Source organism: Ricinus communis, chromosome 9 (genome assembly GCF_019578655.1).
Source record: "Ricinus communis isolate WT05 ecotype wild-type chromosome 9, ASM1957865v1, whole genome shotgun sequence".
Lineage (NCBI taxonomy): Eukaryota > Viridiplantae > Streptophyta > Magnoliopsida > Malpighiales > Euphorbiaceae > Ricinus > Ricinus communis.
The window spans coordinates 24,641,208-24,651,462 of record NC_063264.1 but is presented as its reverse complement, the minus strand read 5'-3'; positions in this window follow the sequence as shown (position 1 = coordinate 24,651,462).

The window sequence follows — 10,255 nt, the reverse complement described above, 5'->3', positions numbered from 1 at the left end:
TTTTTCCAAGGACTAGAAATCAAAACTAATGATCCTTCTCGAATTGATCCCCCAATTCTTCCTTGAATTGGTCCTCCTCAAATCAAATCAACACGGTTGATCCCCCAGCACTAATCATAACATCATCCTAGTCTTGGAAAAGAAATTTATTTCCCAATAACTTCACACCAGAACAGATCTTTAGCAGAAATTACAGCTGGAGAGGTCCACTTGTCATTGAAGACCTTTCAACTGTATGGCAAAGAGAGATGAGGTAAAGACCTCTAGTTCCTATATCCCAAATCTCACTCTATCCTTCACTAATTGCACCTTAAAGCCTGACAAATGCGCTTACTTTGATTTCCATATTCTGGTAATCACGATAACTTAAAATATTCACACATTCTCATGCATAGGAATGCTATTTGTAATATATATATATTCTTTTCAAACCTAAACTGATTATAAGAGTAGTAATATCTCCAAATCTATTTGCCAAAATCTTGGTGATGATCTTGAAAATAAAGTTTCCTAACATAATAGGATTAATTTATTAATATTAATTACACCATTAACTTTACGAATTAGTCTTGGAATTTAATGCTGGAAAAGTAATGCCAAAGTGAAAAATAGTAGGCAATTACAAGACAGATTTTGTTGCCTATAATATCCCGACACTTTTTGAAAAATATCCCTATAAAGGCATTAGGACCTAAAGCATTGGAGGAGTCCATATCTGAAACTACCATCCATATCAACTCATTAGAAAGAATGTGAGTACGTAAAGCATTATCCGTCTCCATCACAAGAGAGAAGACTACCTCATATATTGGAAAAAAACTGACCATTTGACAATTGGAGGTGGTAACTATCCATTATATTCTAAATTTTCTATTATGTTTCTATTTAGTTTTAATTTTTTAATTTTTATCTTTTTTCGGTACCAATCCTTCTATGTTAATTTCAAATTAAGTTACTTGAAAAGATTATGACCAATATTAGATAACGTCTTAGCCAGAATAGGAATATGCTTTTAAAATTTATTACATACATGCCATACCACTAGAAAATTTAACTAATTTTAACTTGAATAAACATTTGTGTCGTGTCTCCTTTGCCTGGTATGTTGATTTAGTTCATAGTTAAATAAATTGTCTACTAATAATGTGCCAAATTTTAGAATTACATTTCTATTTTAGCAAACACGTCATCAAATATCGTCAAAATCTTTTAAGTAAGTCAGTATGAAACTAAGATAAAAGGTTTGGTACCAAGAAAGAAATTAACAAATTGATACCAAAGGGAAACATAATGTGAAATTTTGGTATCAAATAAAATAATTACCTCAATTGGATAGAAAAAAAGATTAGAATAGAACCGTAAAATTTTATGCTCAAGAATATCAACATCATTTGTAAGACACCATCAATCTCTATAAAGTGAATACCTTGAATAGGAGCATGCCAGTAATCACCATTTTATGCTAACTAATCCAAATTTTCTCATGCAATAAAGTCTTTTATTGGAAAAGAAGAGTAAAAAGATTGTTGTGTGCCACTAATTCAGCTTGAATAAGAGACTCTAAAACCCTCATAGTTGATGAAATTGAATTTTGAATATTTGCTAGTTTAGATTGATCACCAGAAATACCCAACTTGAGATTCTAAAAACTCAATAATTCCAATGTCGCAAAGCTTCATGCAAAAAGTTGAGCTTTAGTTACAAGTTTTACATGGGATTAGTAGAAAATGACAAACTCTGCCAAATAGATTAGTAGCAAATGACAAATTATGTGCATTAGAGTGCATAAAAGAGAGAAAGTCAGAGTGTGAAGTCCACATCTCTTAAAATCTAAAGGTCAATGCATTAAAGACATAAGACGAGCGCACTTACCAAAATTAGTTACACTTTTTATATATAGAAAGCAATTCCTTTTATTTATTCTTATTTTAGCTATTTACACATACTGTTTAGGATGAAAAAAGAGAAATGAATGGTATTTCATGGTTACTTTATATGACAGTTTGGTTTAGAGAAGCAGTCTGATGAGAGTAAAAAGTAGATGTTAAGGCAAAGATAGGATGCCTAGATAAGGAGGAATTTTTAACAAGATTCTTAAATGACAGGCCTCTAAAACATAAAGGTACATGAATGATTGAATTACATATTAAAATGGGTTTGATAGTAAAAATGTAAAGAGTTAGAACAATCACATGAGGCACATTTTAGTTGTTTGGTTTATGAGTTGGAAAAACTATAAAGTCAAACATATTGGACTCAAAGAAATTTTGAGATGAGTAACCTCTTTAGAAGCTCTTGAATCCATCAAAGAGATAAAATTTTGAAGTTAGCGAGGGCCAAATTTGACATATCTCGTGTGATATAGTTCTAGATCGTTGCAAATGGTATCAAAGCAATACCCTTCTAGTAGATATATAGTTTGAGGACCAACCAAGTAGAAGCTGGTTGACATGTGATAGCTTGGCTTAAAAAAATGGTCTGATAAAGGCAAAAATTGGACATGAGCACAAAGATAGGATGCCTAAACAGGGAGAAGCTTTTGGCAAGCTTCTAAGATGACATGCCTCTAAGGTATGTGAGTGCATGAATAAATCGAATTACACATTGAAATTAAGCTAATAACATATATGTAAAAAGTTAAAATCTGTCATAAGAGATGTCTAGTTGTTTAGCTTATGAGTTGAAAAAAATTTAAAATTAAACATACTGGATTTAGAAAAATTTTAGGATGGATGACCTCTTGGAAAATTTTTGAATCCACCAAATAGACAAAATCGTGAGAGTACTAACTATCAAAGCGGATAATATCTCAATAATATGATTCTAAGTTGTTACACTTTATTTAAAAACAATCTAACTATCCTTTCTTTAAAAGAACCAAAAGAATATGTCAAATCGTTAGTTTTATTTAAATATTAAAATAATTATAAATTTGTTAATTTGTAATTACAGATTATCTATTACAATTAAAAAATACTAAAATAATTAAGATATTACTAAAATTTTATAAATACATAAATTCATAAATATTTTTTGAATTACAAAAAGTATTAAAAGAATTATCATCTTTTACAAAATAACAATTCTTCTTACGATTATGAAATTTAATTCTTCTTTTTCACTTATCAATCTTTCATAAATTATTAACTTACACGATTACAAAATATTAATGAAATTACTTTAGTTTACAAAAAAAAAATTATTAACTTTCATAGATAGTAATTATTTTTGCAATTTGTGAATTATTGTTTTTGTTAATTTACCAAAATCTTCATTAAATATTGGTTAATATAAACACAATCATATTTTTGTAAAATTATAATTTTTCATAATTAAGAAAAAATTATTAGAAAACTGTATTAATATTACAAGAAGCATGGAGAAATTATCATTTTTTAAGGATAATAATTCTTTTTTGATACTTGAAAATTATTATATTTTTTGTTAATTACTAATTGTTTTGCAAATTATTAATTTACCCAAAATCATTTATATTCTCATTAAATCTCATTTTTTCCTTACTTAAGAAAAATTATATAAAAAAAAAGATAAGTAGAAAACATGTTGTCTTCATAAAAAGTTACTATTTTCCAGACTTAGAAAGATTTAGTTTCTAAGTTAACTTAGTAACTTGTTCATAACCATTGTTGATTTCTTCATATTTTTATAAAACCATAATTCTATTTAAGTATTAGAAATTAAATTCTTTCGATAAAGTTTTACCTTATTTTTATTATTATAAGATATTTATTTACAAGTTCTTAGTCAAGTATGAATTGTTGATAATAGATAATAATATTTATATTATATTTAGACTTTTTAAGATTTCATAATTTTATTTCACATTATTTGTCATAAAAATTATATACGTCTGTTATCAAGGTATTGATATAAATAAATGCAGCATTGTTTCAAATTAGAGTGGTAAAATTGTTTCAATAAGTTTAAATATTTTGACCTTCTTTAATATAGTTACATAAAATATTGTCTTATTTTATTTTTATTTTCTTATTTAACTTTTTTATCTTTCAAATAAGAATAAAAAAATAAATTTACGTTTGTTTATAGCACTTTTTAAATTTTCTTTTTTCTAATTTTATATTTGTTATTTGTTATTTGACTTTTTAATTTTACAATTAAATATAAGTTAATTATTTGAATTTTTTATTTGAAAGTAATTATACCACAAATCTTATTAATTTGTACTTATTTCTTATTTTTTAAAATAAAAAATACATTTTAACCTTAAGAAACTACAACAGAATATATATATATAACAACTTTTACTTAGGAAAAAAATTTGAACTATAAATCACTTGAATATTATCATTAAGGTCTTTAGCCTCCTCAATTAGGATTTATATATTAAAAATTAAAACTATAAATTAATATATAATTTGTACAAATTATTTCACTCATAGGCGAACTTTTATTTTTAGTTCTTTTTTAGGCAAACCTTTCAAAAAAGTTATAATCTAAGAGCTAATAAAAAAAATATTATTTTATTTTGAATCAATATACTATATTTTGTAGGAAGGTAATTTCCTAATTTCCTAATATAATTGGTTTAGTAAAGTAAAAACTTAAAAATAATATATAGTGTGCCTATTAATGTCAAAGTCATATTATTATAAGATTAAATTGTGGTTATGTATTAATAAATAATTGACTCTTGAAGCAATTCATATATAGGAAAGTTGTGAAAGAAAAGAAAAAGAATTGTAAATTGGCAATTTTTTTGTCAATGTTTCGTGTACATGCTTTGAGACAAAACAAGAATTTTAGTGCATAATATCAAAAAAAAAAAAAATGGTTCCTTTTTTTAAGAAAAGAAAATATAATCTTATAAAAGAAAGCTCGTGATCTATTAAGCTCGTTTATTCAATCTTACTACTAAATAGGCATTTATTCAATCCTACTAGTAAATAGAAAGTAAGTAACTTTATATTTACCTTATATTTGTTTATAAAGATGGAGAGTTACGAGTCTTATAATTTTAGATTTTTAACAATTTTAATTTTTTTATAAAAACAACAAACCCTTAAAAAAATTTATTTTATTTATAAATATAATTTATTTGCAAATAAATTTTTACATTAAATATGTTAAATAAGAAGTATGGAATTCATTTTAAATAAAATAAGTACAATATTAAAAACAAATTATAAAAAAAAACTTATAAAAGAGAAAGACTTGAGAGAGAAAAAATAAATTGATAAAGTTGAAAGAAGTATTTTAGATTTATAAGATACATTAATTCATTAATTTGAAATTTATTTATAGTTTCTACTTATTTTGTTAAGATTTATTTATTTATAATTAGTGTTATAAATTTAATTATATAGAATTTTAAATGAATTCTTATTTCAAACAACACATAAACATTAGATTTACAAATGAATTCCAAAAAAAAATTATAAATTCATTTCAATCAAACATAATGTTACACTAACTTTAACATTACTGGATAATTATGAATACTTCACCTGATTGAGGTTAAGGACGAGCATTATCTTTTACAATTTGAGGTTGAGAACATGTTCTTTCTTTACTTTATCGAGACCTCCTTGTACCTTTTTTAAACAATAACTTATTCATAATTTAATTGCCAATTCTTTAACTTCTTTAATTGATGTGTAATTAACGTGACAAACTTCATGTTACTCTTATTTTTAAACAACTATATTTAATCAACTAGGCTTAAATAGTTAAAGTATATTTGAATTATAATTCATCCTAAGAGTGCCAATTTTTATACAAAATTGCCAACACCCTTTCTTTTACCAACTTACAATAAGTGCACTTATAAAAGGACTCAAATGAACTTGTTACATACCCATGGACTATTCCACGATACAACTTATACAATAATAACCCAATAACATATATAAACCAGTTATATAAAAATCTCTATTAATTCTGTAAAAGTTTGTAGGTTGTGATGTCTCGACTGAAGATGATTTTGTTTGATGAATTTGTCCCCTTAATGATTTAATTTCCTACATAGCCCCCAGAACTATATTGTTCTCCTCTATGTTGTCAACTTTCAAAGCTTGAAAATGCATGTTATATGTCCTAAGCTCATTCACTAAAATTGTTGACCGCTCACTCGACCACTCACTATACTATTTGAAGAAGTCACATATTCTTCCTTACTAATAACAATCTATAACAATCATTAGAATTAAGTATATAACTCACCCATATAACTCAATCATACTTGAAAAGGCCACCTCCAAAATTTCCTCCTAGGATTTAAGTCCTTGAAACTAGCAATTAAGCCTTTTGTCCACAAAATTAGCACACAATCTAGTACTCAAGATGCTAGCAAGCTATTTCATCATTAGGCATGACAACTTCATTGTTTCAATCCTAAACCATCGCCATTGACAACTATCCTATAGCCAAAAGCAACTGCACCATCGCCATTTCTAGGTTCCATCATTCAAATTGATCTCTCAAAACCCTAATTTTGATTATTAAAAGAAAGTAATAAATCTTATGCGTATTGTACACGTTGGCTTTTATCTTCTTTTTTTTAATTATTTGTTTAACGTTATTAGCAAATGAAACACACATATGAATAAGATTAAAAGAATCCTCAATGATAGCAAAATAAAATTTGGAGGACTTATTAAAATAAAATAGATGTACAAGGGCTTATTAAAACAAAACTTAATAGTATAAGGGTCAAATTAATATATTTAGCCGACAGTGTTCTATTATTAATATATGGGTGAATTGCACAGACAAACCCCTCAAAACTGGTCCTTGTATTATCATTGTCTGTAATTTTCAATTTGTATCATAAAACACCTTGAATTTTAATTGGGATGTTACTAAAATCTTGTCATTTATTATATAATACTTTTATATATATTAAACTTTACATATATATTTTACACATATAACTCATTGTATTTTTAAACTCACAATTATAATTATAATTATAATATAGCACAATGCTTCTAACCTAATTTTTATGTAAATAATCCTAATTAGAGTTTAAATAAAATTAGACTAATATTATTTATTATTATTGAGACACATTATTATTCAAGTTTTTCATATAATTACTGTTCATTCAAACCTTTAAAGGCACTTCTTGTATGTTTTAGGATTGAGAGTAAAACTAAAAGGATTTGATTTTCTTGTATTCTTAGGCATTAAGGAATGAAAGTTTATATTGCTATTTTATTTAAATGGTATATAATTTAGTAAAGATGATGTCTCTTTATATTTATGGTCTCACAAAGTGTCATTAAGTTATTATAAATCTATTATCAATGATTACTATGTCATTTTAAATTCCTTAATATAGATATGGATAATATTTCCTATGGACATACTTATTTTATTTGTAGTTTTTAATACTAATATGTGAACATTAGGGACACTTGCGCCCACATGTGAAAAGGGAGTCAATTAACCCATATATATTGGTAATCCATATAGAAGATGCTTTAAATTTGCCTTATATAGTATTATTGTTTCAAATTTTTAATTAGGTGTTTTTTCTTAAATGCTATAAAAATATAATATAATTATAAAAATATCTATAGAAATTGTTGAAAGAAAATACCTTAAATAATGGAATTTTATTTAGAAAAATACATCAAATTTGTTTTTTCCCAAAAGAATAAATATATGTTGGATATATTTTAAAGAAAAAGTGATATATTCAATATACTTTTGATAGATATTAAAATTAAAATATATTGATTTTTGTAAAATAATGTTACATTTTATTTGATTTTGTGATATTAGTGATGAATAAATATGTAAAAAATCTAAAAGGTATTTTACTGGTTTAAGAATTTGAGGATGTATTGAGAATATCGAATATGAAAAATGAGAGAAATTGCTATAAGGTGAAAAAAGTATATGTTGGATATATCTTGTATATTTTTTATATAAACTAAATAAAATATATATTGATTTTTAATTATATTTGTGTTTAAATACTAATGATATAATATAGCAATTTTTTTCAATATTAAAACTTAAATAAATAATTTAGTCAACATATATGATATTTACAAGCATTTTTAAAAGCTAAAAAGAAAATGTAAAATGCTTATAAATATAAAAATAAATAGTAACAACAAAAGGTATATATTTAACAAAAAATAATATCTAGTAAGTATACATTAGGTATCTCAACCTTTTTCAAATGAAATAAAATGTGAACTCATAAAAAATTAAACAACAAAATATATACATTTGCCAAATAATAATATACTTTAGATATTTGAAATTTCTTAAAATGAAATAGAATGTAACTGAGAAGATGTTGAACAACAAAAGATATGTATTTAGTAAAACATGACATACGTTAAATATGTGTAAAATATTTGAAATTAATTTTCATTTTATATAGAAAATCTATTTTGATCCCTATATACAACTCTTTTTCTTTGTCATTGATTTTCTCTCTCTTGTCACCATTTCTCTATGTTCTTTTCTCCCTTCTCCAACCACCCTAGCCTCCAAATTCCGGCCATAAGGTCTTTCTAATGTTGCCAACTCCTTTTCACCTTTTGTTTTGTTGGAAACGGTACAAATATGGTAAATCGACGACGCAAAAATTTCAAGCATTATTTCTCTCTCGACGTTATCGTCCATTCAACCACCTATCAACCTCTTTTACTAAATTCGATGCCAGAAATGAACTCTTCACCCTCTAAAATCCTTGGGTGAGTCATAATAATACTTGATTTTGCTGTTTAGGCGGAGATCCGACGAAAGATGAAAAAAGACAAAGAATGAGTACTTTTAAAAACAGCTAATTTTAAAAAAAGTAAAATACATAAGTATTTTTGTAGTAATATTGAAAAGATTGATAATTGGTAAAATCTTCTCTTTTAATATATATCACTAAATATTTTTAATTATAAGTAAAACATTGATAAAGTTTTCATCAGTCTATTTAAATTTCACATGAAAAAATAACATGACAGCCATATGACTAATTCAGTTTTAATGAATTATATATCATTCTTGCACGCAACATCAACATGATATGGAAGCCACTTATTTACTATATCTGTATGATCTACTTATAATATTAACCGATAATATTATGACATTTGACACTCATTTTAAAATTAAATTCAACATATTTACATTTCCTTTTATCTCTTTTTTATAAAATTTCTCACCATCCAAACAACCTAAATCTAAACAAAAATCTAATTTGAAAATGTAAAAAGAATCAAATGAAAAACTACACCACTAAACACCATTAATTCAACTTAATTTACAATAACATCAATAACTACATATGAGTAATTAAATCTGCACAATATGAACCTCTCTTCAAATAGTGTCCATCAACCAATTATATATATGAACTCATTTAATTAAATTCTTAAATTTTCAACCATTTTGAATAGCATAAACTCCTTGAATTTTGGCTATTGGATTTGGCTTATGTGAGTTTTTGGATCTTGTTTTCTCTTTCCTCTAACCATTTCTCCATTCTTTCTTTCCTCAATTGTTGTATTGACTTGCTTAATTTGCCTCTTTCTTCTTCCTCAGTTGTTAATCAATTTCATTGATTTAGAGAGTGAAAAGGAAAAAGAAGAAGAAAAGAAAAGATCTCTAAAATGGTTGGCAATGTATTTTGATGAAGAAAATGGATGTTACATTGATAATATTGACTTATGTTGATTGATATAAAATATGATAATGAAAACATTAATAATGCTCTCGATATTAATAATACTATCAATTGGTGATGCAACAGTAGAGGCGAAGGTTAGTAGTTCATAAATAGGATTGAGTGGAATTTAGAATGATGGGACTGGGTGGAGATCAAAATGATAGCTTCTCGGTTGTGGGGGCATTGAAAGAAACGACAAATGATGGCGACAGCATGGCTAAGGTATACAATTTGTGATACATATGCAGAGGTCAGGAGTTCACCAATTCTTATTATATGTTTAATCTTTTTATCAGTTGAATTGATTTTGTTATTAATTTTAGTATTTTTATTGTTAGAAAAAATAATAAAAATGACATGTATCATTATATTATTGGTCTTATGTCATGTTGATCTGACATTTAAGAAAAATTTTAAAAAATAAAAAATTTCTTAAAATATACAAATTTAGACCACTTTTTACTTATTAAATAATAATTTTAAATTAAATCTATGTAAAATTCTTCATTAAATTTTCTCAATTTGGATCATTCCAAAATATTCACATAAAATAATTGTGACTCCATAAAATTAATTTTTCTTAAATTAAGG